Below are 14,564 nucleotides of genomic sequence, written 5' to 3'. Positions count from 1 at the left end.
TTGAGGTTTTCAACTGTATTTCTTGTTGGGTAGATGGTATATGATGGTTATAATCTTGTATAAGAGGTTGTGGTAGTGATTTAAGCAAGAAATGAAGAGATTTCCCTTTGAAACCCCAAATTCCAGATTTTAGTTTTTCACCTCCCCTGTTCTGACTGGTTCTGTTTGACTGGGTTGGAGGCCTAATTAGGCTTAGCATAAAACATGAAAGTTGTAGGGAATAATATTTTATAGTTACCTATAAAATTTCAGCTCAATCAGATCACTATAACATGTGAAAAGACAAAAATACCCCTGACTGTCATAGGTAGAGCTTCATGGACAGTTTGGATATTTCACCGATCTGACCGCATTTTTTCACCCTGATCTGTACTGAATTAGCATTTGGCCAAAACATTGAAGTTGTAGTGCCATGTATTAGCTTTCCAACGGCCCTAAAAATGCTTTAATCGGACTTTAGTAGCCTGAGTTATTGTCAGTTACGCATAGTGCGGTTAACTAGCACGAATGTGAGCTTCTGGTTCTGTAATTTGAAACTTTGACCTGGATACACTACGAACTGGACTAAGTGGTCTTCATCAAAGTTGTATCCCTTTGTCTTAGCTTCGAAACAGTATCTCATACACCTTAAACCGAGGACCACGGCTTCTGTTACAATTAAAACTGTAAAAGGTGTCAAAACTGTGAAACGTTCGTTTACGCCTTTGGGTGCGGACGCGCGACCGTTTTTATTTTCGCGCACGCGCATGTGTATTTCTCAACCGTTTTTGCCGTTTTGGACTATTTTTGTTATTTTGTTATCATTTCGGCCGTTTCGGCCGATTTCGACATTTTTTTGGCCTTAATGTCGTTTTGACCGTTTTTGATGATTTTTGACCGTTTTCGATCGTTTCAATTATAAACTGCTATTGAATGGCCGTTTCACTTATGTGTGTATATAATATGTCAATACAGACTGTGAGGCTTTTGACGGTGACGGTTAAGCTCAGTGAATTGTCTCTTTTTTCGTGCCAAACTTTGTCAAGTGAGTAATTGGGTTGTTTATTGATGTGAAATTGTTAAAGTGCTTTGTATATGTTAAACGGGTACTTAGGCAAGGGTGTACTTTATCTCACTCGACCTAAGCCCATCTTTTGTTTTGATTTCATATGTGAGAATACATGCCTTATGTTGTATATCACCCTTTTGCTGAGTGCTGATGGGGGTGATTACATGACTTGAATTGAACCCCTTTTACTGTGTGCTGTTTGAGGTAAGTACTTTGTTGTGTACTTTGTTGAGAGATATCATCTATTGAGAGATCAGATATCTCAGGGCTTGGTTCCAACCCGGTTCCAAGGGTAGACGAACTATTCGAGACAGCCGGGGTTTGGTCGAAATTAGTTCCATGCTAACCTTGAGATTTAGTTCTTTGTTAAAGCTTTGATGAAAGTTAAGTTATTTTGTTTCGTTCGAGCTGCTGTGTGCTGTTGACTGGCCAACGGTGGTTGATAAGGTGAACGGAGAAAGTTAAGTGGAGTCTACAGACCATGACTACTTTGGTTGACGGAGTGTCAACAGGTGTTCAAGATCGGGGAATTGAACTGGCTTTGGAGCCACCTGTATCCTACCATTGTGATGTTAAATTTCTGTATTGATGTGAAATGTTTGGATTTATATGTTTATCTGAATATTTTTTTACATTTTACCTTCAATTATTCACTAAGCATATAGCTTACCCCATTCCATTTGTTTTCTTTAGCAGGAGGTACGAGCGAGGCGTGAGACTTGTACAGAGTAGTCTAGTTTTGAAAATTTGACTTGTACTCGCACTAGCACCCGACTAGGGTTGATTAGACTTGGATTGTAAATGCGTTAATGTATTTGGGCGTGTATAAGCCTTGTAGTTGGATATGAGCATCAATGTATATATTAAGTTTGAACATGTGGTGTTATTTTTCATGGATGTAAGTTCTTTTCTGGAGATACGAGTGAGTGAGTCTTGGCGAGAGTTGGGCAGACGGTCCGCTAAACCCTAGGGTACGCTCTAGGGGGAGGTGGGGCCGTCACAATATCTATAACATATCAAGTTCACAAAGATACATATCAAGTTGAACAAAATTAAGTGCAGCAAGTACTATACATATAAGTATTGACATGTCACGAGCAAAATACAAACAGTGGTAATATAGTGACAAAACAAGAAGAAAAACAAGACATGCCGTCCCAGCCACCCTAACTTACTTCCTACAACCTCAAGGTCTTATGTTTCTAGCTTAGGTCATCACTAACCCAACTGATTCCACTTCTCTCTAGCCGATATTATCCCACACTCGATTAAAATATTCTCCGTCCGATCTCTCACTTCTCTTACTACCCGAACTAGACGTTCGTTGACCCCTTGCACTTCCTCTCGCAAAACATTAGCCCATTCTTGTTCCCCACGGTGGAGATCTCACGTCCTTAGCATTACCCTCAACTCTTGAGTACTCGGGTACAAGAATCCGAAATAAGATAATTCACAACTCGAGCCGGCCGGTCCCAAGAGTAAATCACCACATTTGAAATTCCTACCCGACATACATATCTAATTTTTCTCAAGTATCAAAATAAAGGATTTATACCTATCATATTCATGATTCACAACTTATGCTCTAGAAGAGTACTTAAGCCTTTACTCATTCACATAATACCATTTGGCCCAAGCTCATCCCGTGCAGAGACCACGCGAGTAGCTTTGATACCACCTGTGACGACCCCACCTTCACCTAGGGCATACCCTAGGGTTTAACGAGTCACCTGCCCAGCTCTCACTGGGACTCACTCACGTTTAACTCAAGAAAAGAACTTACAACCATAGAAAAGAAATAAAACAACGATTCCAATCTTAACATATACATTGATATTCAAATCCAGCTACAAGGCTTATACACGCCCAAATATATCAAGGTGTTTACAATCTAGATGCAACCAATCCTAGTCGAGCACTAGCACAAGTACAATTGTAAAATCCAAAAAAAACTAGACTAAATTAGCCAGTACAAGTCTCACGTCTCGCTCGTATCTCCTGTAAGGAAAACAAAACTAAAGGAATGAGCTAAAAGCCCAGTGAGCTTCCATACACATAATCGAGCAATTAAATCCAGGACATTAATCATTTAATAGAAAATAATCCAAAAATATTTAACATATAAAAGCAATAATAACCCACTCATTAAAAGGATACATGCTCACGTAGAGCCATTCGTTCATTCGTTCGCCAACCATTTTCCTTATTCCTCCAACATTAGAAAACATTTGCAAGTGAAAACTCTTCCAATGTTTTTGACATTCATTCATTCATTTCATTTCCCGCCACTAGCTAATTCACTGGCCAGTCTCCACCAATCTTCGTGGTCATACTCGAGTATTCCAAACATTATCTCAAGGTCACCAATCGCCTGACCGAGTTCGCTTCTGGCTCGAGTCAACTGGCAACGAAGGGTAAGGGTCCAGTTCAGCCAAAAGATTTACATTCATGCACAAGTAGCATTTAATCATTTAATCATTGAAAATTTTACGTTCATTTAGGTCGAGTACGATAAAATACATACTCGCCTATCAAAAATTCAATTTAGCAATCATTGAAAACATTTAACATTTAATCAAAAATTCACAACAATCCACATAGTCATTTGAAGCATAACCTACAAAGAACACTCACCAATTTAAGAAAAATAACGTCAAAAGTTTCCTTCCAGATTATGCCCTTGATCACCGACAAACCCTAAGAGTAACTATGACGCCTCCGCTTCTTCCAAGGGCGAACCCTAGGGTATCGGCGGGACGCCTGCCTAGCTCGCGCCAGGACTCGAAACACAAAGCTAATAAAACTATAATAAACCAAAGAGTACTATTTATAATATATACAATCGCCAAAAGTTCTATTTACATCTTCAAAAGTATCTGGTCAAACCACTATACTACAGTGTGATAACAACCAGCAGGAAGTAGACCCTAAGGAGGGTCCTTATACAAACCACCAAAACAAAAACATACATCTTAATTGTCCAACTATTACAAGCAGGCCTAACTATACTAGTGAGTGTGCCCAGGCGTTCCCCGTGTCGTCCCCTGCTAAGGAAAACAAAGGAAACAGGGTAAACTATATGCTTAGTAAGTAACAGGGGTAAAATCATAAATTTCACATTTAGATAAACAACTATTTCACAAAAGTGTCAAGTCAAGTGCAAAAGTAACAATACAAAGGAAGGATACAGGTTGGCTCCAAAACCAAGTCGTTTGCCATGCGTGACCTCCTGCCGACACTCCGTCGACCATAAACAAGGTCCGTAGAACTCCACTTGTACACCCACCTAACACCTTATCACCCCCACTGGCCAGTCACCTCACAAACTTGCTCGAGCGAACGAAATTGAGCTTGGTTCACAAGCTCGGTTCACAAACTTGGTTCACCACTTGAACCTACAAACTTGGTTCACATTCTCGGTGAACTGGATTCACAAACTTGGTGACCTCAGACTAGGTTGGACTGACTTCGACCAAGCCCTGACAGGCCCGAATAGTCCATCTAGGTCTTGAGGTTGACCTCAAACTCACAAATTTCACAAAATCACCCAAAAGTCACCCTGAGCTACAAGCTCTAGGGTTCTAGTTTCAAAATAGTTCATATACATATGCCATGTACAAATACGTGTGCAAATTAGGGTTTAGGTCGAGTGCGATAAAGTACACCCTCGCCTAGGTACCTTTTTCATACAAATCATAACACATAAGCAACTAACACATAAGAATGTCCTGAATACTTACTTCAAAACAAAGATATCAAAAGGTGTTCAATTTATGTCACGTAGAGTAGCTAGTAGTAGGCCCCACCGGCTCCGCCTAGCCCGTCACCGTCTGAAATAGAAGATTGTATCACAATATATCACAAATGTCCACTAACATGCATAACTCAAGTAAAACGGCAAAATTGGCACATGCAAGTGCGGAAACGACACACGGAAATGGAGACGGACACGGAAACGGAAACGGAAACGACCAGATTTGCCATCCCAAACCGTTTTGATCAAAAGTTAGGCTAGGAATGTCGGATCAAGGTGGCTGAGATGCCGTTTCGAAGCTACAAGGAAGGGCTAAACTTTTATTTAGACATCTCAACCCAGATCTCAATAGATACTGGTCAAAAATGCATAAAATAGTTCCAGCCATTTCATTTCGGGTTACCAAACAGGCCCTGTTTGAAAGATCGTAACTCACGACTCAGAAATCGAAATCAAGAAATTCCAGAGGCATTAGAAAGTTCATTCATAAGGCTGTAACTTTGATGTTTGGATCAAAAGCTGAATCAATACAGAGCATGGGAAAAAAGAGGTTCAAAGTTCCTATCAGAACTGTCCAAATTCGAAGGCAGTTCTGACAACCGGTCTTGTTTTGGTCATAACTGAAGCTACGGAACTCGGATTTGGATGAACTTTATACCGTTTTGAAGCTAAGACCAAGATCTATATTTCTTATGAAGGGATCAACACCCAGTTCACACGCTATCAAAACAGACAAAACATGGTCAGAAGCAAAATTCAAAACGTAACCCAATCCAGTGTACAAAACAGGTGCAAGTGTTTTGGCTATAACTCGGGCTACACTGATCCGTTTGACCTGAAATTTTGTAGGCATATATAGGACTTAAGAGGATACAACTTTCATGTTTTGAGAAACTTCTGAATCAGCACGCAGCCGCAAGAAAAATGGAGCTTAAGTTCAGGTTCTGGGCTGCCCTGTTTGGGTTTTGAACGATTCCGCGCAAAGCAAACGCATGGTTCGTTTTCATGGTTCTCATGCAAGTTTTCTAACTACTTTCATACCAAATAAACATACATATACTAACTTCTAAATGACCTACAAATGGTCCGAAGTTTTCCCTCTAAGCCACTACAAAATTGCCAAAACTAACCATGATCCTTAAACTAACTTCATTTGCATTACCAAACTTAATCTAACAACTTACTAACCAAACCCTAACAAACTAAACATTAGCCAAGCGGAACTAACTTAAGGAAACCTAGGGTTTCATGCTCCAAATCAGTTTTTTACCATTCACTCACCAAACCAATGAAGCCAAACATCAAACACAACCACTACAAGTTCAATAGCACAAGATTAGAGCTAACTAGGATGTCTAGCAAGAAACCCTAATTCTTTCTTATCTTGACCGAAATTCCAGCAGCAATAAATCACTAAAATTAACCATTAAACTACTCAATAATCACCACATAAACCATACAAATTCATAATTACAACAAAACTTCACTTTTATAACTTCAAGATTAAAACCCCCAAAATTTAACTTCCAAGAAAGATGTCTTACCTTCAAGAAAGCTTTGTAAATGAAGAAAGCTACCACAACCAAGGCCCAAGTTGTTTCCCTTAGACTCCAAAATCAAGATGGAAGCTAGATGAAGAAGAACTTTGAAGGATTTTCCTTTCTCTCTTGCTCTCTCTCTCTCGGCCTCTCACACTCTCTTTCTCTTTTGTTTTGTTTTGTTTTATTTCTCTTGTTTCTCTTATAAATCATATGACAACATGTTAGTCAAAGCTTTGGGAGATATTTTCTCAGACCACCAATCACATAAAAGTTCCACAATTGCCTCTTAGCCCCTACAACAACACTTTCTCTTCCTTACACCCTTGCCCACAAACATTTGAAAAGCTTTCAATTAACTCCATAGATTATAACTTAATCTAGTCCAAAACATATAATCACACTTAATTGCTTCACTAATCACCTTCCTATCTTAATCACCTATACTTAATCATACTTAATCCCACATAAAAGCAATTAAACAACAACTTTTTTGTCATGGGTAGTATTAAGGGTTTTAAACCCAACTTAGAATTCTAACAAATCATATCACTAGAAACTTTTCTAGTTTAGGGTGTTCCTACTTTTAAACTCACTTAACCTATCTGAAATGGATCAAATCCTATACTTACCCGCACTAAAACACACACTAGCATAACTAACTTTAACCACCACTCAAACTTATGTTTAATACAAAACTAGGGTTTCAATACTAACCCCAACTTAGGGTTTTCGAATTAGTCCCAAAACCTAATGTTACCGCACAAATAATGAATATAACCTAATATCAAACTTAAGAACTGACTGGGGCCTCATAATAACCAATCCCAAATTGAAGTGAGCAAAGGTAATTCAAAGTTTTCAAGAGAAAACTAATACTTTTCATATTAGTTGATACCAAATCTTGGTCAAAACAACTCATATACTAATATTTAAATGCATTCAAGGATACATAAGTAACTTAAGATCCAACTAACCCTAAACTCAAACCTTACATTTCACTAATATTCATAAAAGCAAGTAATAGAAATTTGGGCAGCATGCCCTTTGTATTTTGCTATTTTTCAGCCATTTATGGCTTCATTTTTTCCTCAACTCAGCCCAAATTCACACATAAGCAATCTTAACACAATAGCCCTTCAAATAGGCTCAATGTCATCCAAATACAAGGCAATTCTAGCAATACAACCATAAAAATCAAAGTTGGAAACCAGTTTTAAGACGAATGGCTAAGTAGCAGGTTTGATATCTTCCAGCGTTTAGGCCACATTTGAAGCTACGCTTATTGGATTGGGGTAAATTTTAGGGTGTTTCGAAGCTAAGACATAGACCTACATTTTATATGAAGACATCAACACCCAGTTCGTGTAGTTTCAGGGTCAAAATGTGTAATATCAGAGAAAACAGAAAGCTGCCTGTGAAATAGGGCTTTTGGTAGTCAGGGGTATTTTAGTCATTTCACATGATACAGTGCTTCGATTGATCTGAAAATTTACAGGAAGATAGTTAAATCCATTCCCTACAACTTTCATATTTTGACCTAGACCTGATTCGGCTTCTAACATGGACGAATATGCAGGTCAGAAACAGGGCAGATTCATCATTAATGCTGGAAATTTGATGTTTCAATGCTTAAAACTAACACTCATGCCTTTAATTATTACCCCAAGTCCCTATCCAAGCTCATAAACATCATATACTAAATAAACAACCTTAATCACAATTGAAAATTACAAACCCTAACTGAAAATTATAAGCTAATAAGCAAGACCATGAAATAAAATCCATCACTATCAAGCCATGTATTGCTTCAATTGCAAAATAAAAAGGAAAAATAGAGGTTTCTAGTATAATACCTCAAAACCCCCAAAATAAGTTGTGATACAAGGACTTTCTTCCTCCCAAAAGTTGAACTAAGCTCACCTCCAAGCTTTCCCAAAGATTAATCGGAGTGGATTCAAGTTTCACTTTACTTTTCTCAAGAATCAAGCAAGCTATCAAGATGGAATTTTTGGAAGTTTTTCTCTCTTTTCTTTCCCTAGAATTTCGGCCAAGGTGAAGGAAATGGAGAAGAAATGAAGCCAAAAGAAAGATAAGAATTTAGTTGGATCCTTGACACTTGTCAAGCCAAGATTTCCCTTCTTTGTTTTTTTCCTTTCCTTTGGTCAAAAATGGTGGCTTCTTTATAGGATATTTTAGGGGTGATTAACTGAAATAAAAGCAAGGTGATTAAGGTAATAAAGTAATGTTCAAGTGGTGTACTCACTCGGTAGCAAACGGTGCACGTCGGTTTGAGCCGCTTTTCCTTAACTTGCACGTACTTGTGTTTTTACTTATGGTTCACTAGCTTATTATTATCACTTCTAATCATATACTTTTTCTTACTTAATACTCATTCTTATCCACCAAATTTAGTACGTACAGCTCATCAAGTGATCACACGGCCAAAATACACAAAAATCCTAATTTACGCTAACTATAAAACTAAAGGTACAATCCTTGATTCTATGATTTATTATAACTATTGAGGGAGTATATGTGTAGTAAAGATATGATAAAGTAATTTAATCAAAATAAAAGGATATTTTAAGAAAATAAGAAGAATTTTGTGAGTCCTCACAGGTGTCGTACCTACAATTTCTTTATCTTTCTTTCTTTTATATCCCTTACCTTTATTATTGGTGGTTGAAATTAGATGAGCACTCTCTATCTGATTTTGTTTCAACTTTTTCTCCTCCTCTTCACAGTGTGAGATGATTTCTCTTTGTGATAGTTGTAACTTACCTTAAAATGGCTAAACTGTGTAGGAAAAGATCTCAAAATCAAATGTATTGGTAACTCTTCAGAGGGTACTAATTTAAGTGCATTTAACTTAAAAGTAAGATAAGGCATCTCCATGATATACTCTCTAATATTACCTTTACCATTATATTTCATTGCTATCAGGCATGTCAAGAGCATTCTTATGTTAGTCTTTTCGTTCTTGACAAACCTTTTTTTAATGCCCTGAAAGAATGTCTTTGTTGTAGCTGTCGTTTATGACATTGTTCCTCTGAATGCTTCTAAAATGACCTTTTTAATGATCATTAGATACAAGTAATTTGATTTTTTCTACCTTTTCTTATCTATCTTTTCATTAGAGGTACTCTGATCTGTAAGAGGTGGAGGAGAATCAATCCAAAAAGCAAGGTTGAGATTCATTACTCCAAGAACTATCCAGAAATTTTCTTTCCAGGAGTTAAACATTGTGCCATTCAACATAGGAATATTATTAATATTGATAGTAATATTTACAAGATCATTCGCAACTGAACAGAAAATTGATGGTTGTTTATATTAACTTTTGATGAAAACCATTATGTATTAAATCCAAAAATTTTATGCTAATTATTGAGATATAAATTAATAGTAAAATTGCAGAAGCGTATTTAAATTCATGTTGACTAAGTTGTACTTAAATCCTTGGAGATTTTAGAGCAACCTTCCAAGTCAACACGTATTTGCTGATCTTTTAAGAGAGCCTTTTAGTTTCTCTCTGATATCTTTCCTAATGATGAGATATCAGAAAGACCTATTTTATGGTACTAAAAAATATGACAGTAATAATACGTGTGACTCAGGGAGCCATAACTCTATTTATAAATAATTTTTATATTATTTTTTGGATTCCTGTTTCAGCCTATCATAGAAATAAAAATTACCCTTAAGTCTCTACATATTAAAAGTTCACATCCTATTAGATACATTAAATCCAAACTATAATTATTGATCATTTTAATTGGAGTTAACCTTGGTCCTAACATGCAGTTGGAACACTTACCACTATATCACGATTTTTCCACTTCAAACCCTAGTTCTTCCTCCTGAACACTCTCAAATCTTGTGATCATATAGTACATCAAGAGTCCATCAACTCTAAACCAATATAAATGAGAAAATTTGAGCTTCGAAACTTCACTTAGAAGACACATCAATTTGTAGGTTTTATCCCAATGTAGCTTCCAAAATTACAAAGTTTTCTAGTTCAAATCAAGGGGAAAAATCACGTGCATGCTAAAACTATGTTTCATGGATAATATGGAGCACAAATACATCAATTATAGTCAAGAATTTTGAAGAAAACGGGACAAGAAAACTCTTCACATATATTCGAGCAATAAAACGGTTTGGAGAAAAATCATTTTCCTCCTCTTAATCCTCTTTGTTTTGGCACAAAACCAACATATATGTCAAGATCAAAGTATTATCAAGTATCCTGAGCAAAAGTACGTCACAATCACCCTAAACTTGCAACTCAAACTCTCTCTCTCTCTCTCTCGGCCAACCAAAGAAGAATTGGCAGCAACTTATCCGCAAGTTTCTCTATTTAAACCTCCAACTTTCAATCCTATTTCCATAGCAAATACCCTATCGATCAAAGCTGACATGTCATGAGGTGTATGGCACATATTCTTAACAAAGGAATCCATCAAAATTTCCCATAGATAAACTCTAAACTAGGCTATATTTTTGATGCGCCAAAGCTGGAAATTTACTACATCACTTGAAAAAAACATGAAATCCTTCATAAAATCATAAAAGTCCTTCCTTTAACTTCTATAATATCATACATCAAATAAACTCAAATATAAGGGAAGTAAGATAGGTTTCCTAGCAACTTTTACCTCCTTACCTCAAAAACCTAGAATGTAAAGCAAAGCAAGATATGTTCAAAGTTTCCTTCATCCAAGAACTCCTCCAAGAGCTTCCTTCCAAGCTTGACTCAAAGATTGATGGAGTAAATTAGGTTTTCTCTCTTGTTTGTTCACTAATTAGACAAGGAATCAAGGTTAAAATTTGTATTTTTCTCTCCCTTTTTCTCTCCCTAAAATTCACCCAAGCTAAAAAAAGAAGAAGAAGAAATGGTGTTGAAATAATAGCTTGGTTTGTGATAAGTATGAAGCTTAGTCTTGGTCAAGATTGGTTAGATGAGTGACAAACGGCAAGCATCCAATTCAAGTCTATCTAATTGTCTCTAATGCGTCCAAATATATATTTTTTTTCTCCAATTAACTCTTAACACCTCTTGGCACATAATCCCTTTTGCACAAGACTCCTTCTTGTCCACCAAATTTATTGCACTCATCTCACTAGTTGGTCACATAGTATAATGCACCATAAAACTCGACATGCAACAAGTTGAAACAATAGGATACAAAAATCATTGTTCAACCATGAATTCAAGACAAATAGGTTAAAATAAAAGATATGAAAATAAATTTTTAGGTCCTCACAGGAATCCTCTGAAGTGATTGAAAGTACGATCCCTGTATTCCATCACTTGGCTAGAATTTTGATTGATTCTGATTCTACTCATTCATTTGTGACTCCTGATTTTATGTATGGAATTGATTTGAAACCTGAAAAGTTATCACACTATTTAGAAGTTAGATCACTCACGGACAACATTGCTTGTTGACTGATATTATTTATAAAAATTCTGAGATACGGATCGGGGAGAGAAAACTTTTGGTAGACCTTGTAACCCTACCCATTCAAGGTTATGATGTCATCTTAGGTATGGATTGTATAGCCAGATATCATGCCTAGTTGAATTGTAGAACTAAAGTAGTTGAATTTTGTATACTTGGGGAAGCAACCCTAGGTTGGATGTGAAGGATAGATTGGCTTCCTCTACCCTTATTTCAAGGATCCAAGTTCGAAAACCGTTGAGTAAAAGGGTATAAGGTTATCTTGTCTATTTAATTAACACTTTGGAAGACAAGGTGAAGGTTGAGGATCTGTCAGTGGTAAGGAACTATTCGAATGTTTTTCTTAAGAATTTAGTATCATTGCTGTGACGACCCCACCTCCCCCTAGGGCATACCCAAGGGTTTGGTGGACTGCCTGCCCAACTCTCGCTAGGACTCACTCACTCACTCAACTCTCAAGATTAATCTGTCAGGCCTCTAAAATAACATTTATGTTCTACAATTCAACCAAAATGTAAACTTATTTACAAACCCAAAAGTCAAACGTATGATACAACATCAAATGTCAAAATATATCCTATCAACCAAAATGTATAAGTACAAGAGGGTTACACACACTAAAAGAATAAGTTAAAAGTCCAGTGAAGTTCCTAAACAAGCAATCAGGTAGGAAAACCAAGGAAACATTACATTTAACAATTTGCATACTTTGCACAGTAATATCCAATCATTCAAGAAATAAACACTCAATCATTGGAAAGATACGTGCTCACTTGGAGCCATTCATTGATGTCATTCATTCATTCATTCGCCAACCATTTTCCTTATCTCTCCGACATTAGAAAACGTTTGCAAGTGAAAACTCCTTCAGTGATCTTGTCATTCATTCATTAATATCATTGCATTGAATTCACTGGCTAGTTCTCCACCAGACTTCGTGGTAATACTCGAGTATACCAAACATTGTCTCAGGGTCACCAGCCGCCCGACCGAGTCTGCTTCTGGCTCGAGTCGACAGGCAACAAAGGGCAAGGGCCCAATTCAGCCAAAAGGCTTACATTCATGCACAAGTAGCATTCAATCATTTAATCATTGAAAATTTCACGTTCACTTAAGTCGAGTGTGATAAACTACACACTCGCCTATCGAAAATTCATTTAACAATCATTGAAAAACATTTAACATTCAAGCAAACATTCACAACAATACATATAGTCAATGGCAGCACAACATGCAAAGAACACTCGCCAGTTTAAGCAAAATTACGTCAAAAGTTTCCTTCTGGATTATGCTCTTGATCACCGACAAACCCTAAGAATAACCAAGAGAAAATGTTATAGTTCAACCATCCAAAATTTAGGTGAACCAAAGAAAATTTGAGTAACTATTAGTACAAAGATGCAAATATAGTTTGGAGTGAAAAGAAAACATTTAGATCCAATGGATATGAGTAACCAAGAATTTCCTCATTCCAATCATAAACCAAGCTCAAAATGGTCTAACAACTCCAACTTAAAGTTGAAAATGAAAGTAAGGACAGTTTTAGGAAAACAGAATTTTTCCAGTTTTGCGCGATGCTATTTGAAAAATCATATCTCAAGCTTCTTAAGTCCAAAATTTATAAACTTTATACCGTTCGAAAATAGATTCAAAGATTTACAATTTCTCAGAAGACACCTTTGCAAGATTTTGTTCACAAATCAGTCAAAATCCAATCTCAAGTGGCTACTTTATCCAGTAGAAAGACAGAACAAGAATAGAAATTCAGTCAACTTTGGAAAATCACAGATATTCATAGGAATTCAGAAAAATTCTAAAATTTTCACGGTAGAAATTACTCTCAAATTTAGTTTTAAACACAATAAGCAAAACTCAATTTGGATTTTTCTACACCAAAATATGACAGATTTCCCAAGACTGCTAAGAGTCCCCTATGGAAAAATTTCAGCAGCACTTCCTTTGTGTTTACCAATTTTTCCAGCCATTTCAAGGCTACACTTTCACCATAAGATAGTCCCAATCAAGTTCACAAGATATAGGATACATAGATTACTTATTTTAAGCATAAAACTAGCTATAACCAACATATACCTAAGCTGGAATTTAACCAAACCCTAGCAACAACTTCACCAAACCCTAGCAAAACCATGAAATTACCATAAACATGTTTCCTTCAACTTCAATCATAACATGTCTTGCATAAATCTCGAAAAACAAGTAAAAAGAGATTTTTTTAGAAATTTTACCCCAAAACCCCAAGATAACAAGCAATCAAGAGCTTTCTTCCCCAAGTAACTCCACCAAAAGCTTCCCTCCAAGCTAAAATCAAGATTAATCGGTATGAATTAGGGGTACTGTTTGAATTTTTCACAAATCAAGATGGAATTTGGAAGTTTTTCTCTCTTCCTTTCCTCTCTAAGGTTCGGCCTTCATGGAGCAAGAAAGTGATGGTTTTTCTTCAATTTTTTCAAGATAAATACAAAGACTAATCTTGGTCAACATTTGGTTTAATGGTTGACAAGTGTCACCCAACTATTTTGTCTTTCTTTTCCTTTTCCTTAGTCAATAATGGTGGCTGACTTAAGGCTTAATTTAGGGGAAATTAAATGAAATAAAAATAAGGAGATTATGGTAAGAAAGTATTGGTCAAGCGGTGTACTCAACCGGTAACAAACGGCGCACATCGGTTCAAGCCTATTTCCCTTAACTCCCTTGTACTTTTGTTTTAATTTATGATTCACTAACTTGTTATT

The sequence above is a fragment of the Coffea eugenioides genome, chromosome 2 (assembly GCF_003713205.1).
Source record: "Coffea eugenioides isolate CCC68of chromosome 2, Ceug_1.0, whole genome shotgun sequence".
Classification (NCBI taxonomy): Eukaryota; Viridiplantae; Streptophyta; class Magnoliopsida; order Gentianales; family Rubiaceae; genus Coffea; species Coffea eugenioides.
Note: the sequence above shows the minus strand (reverse complement) of the source record.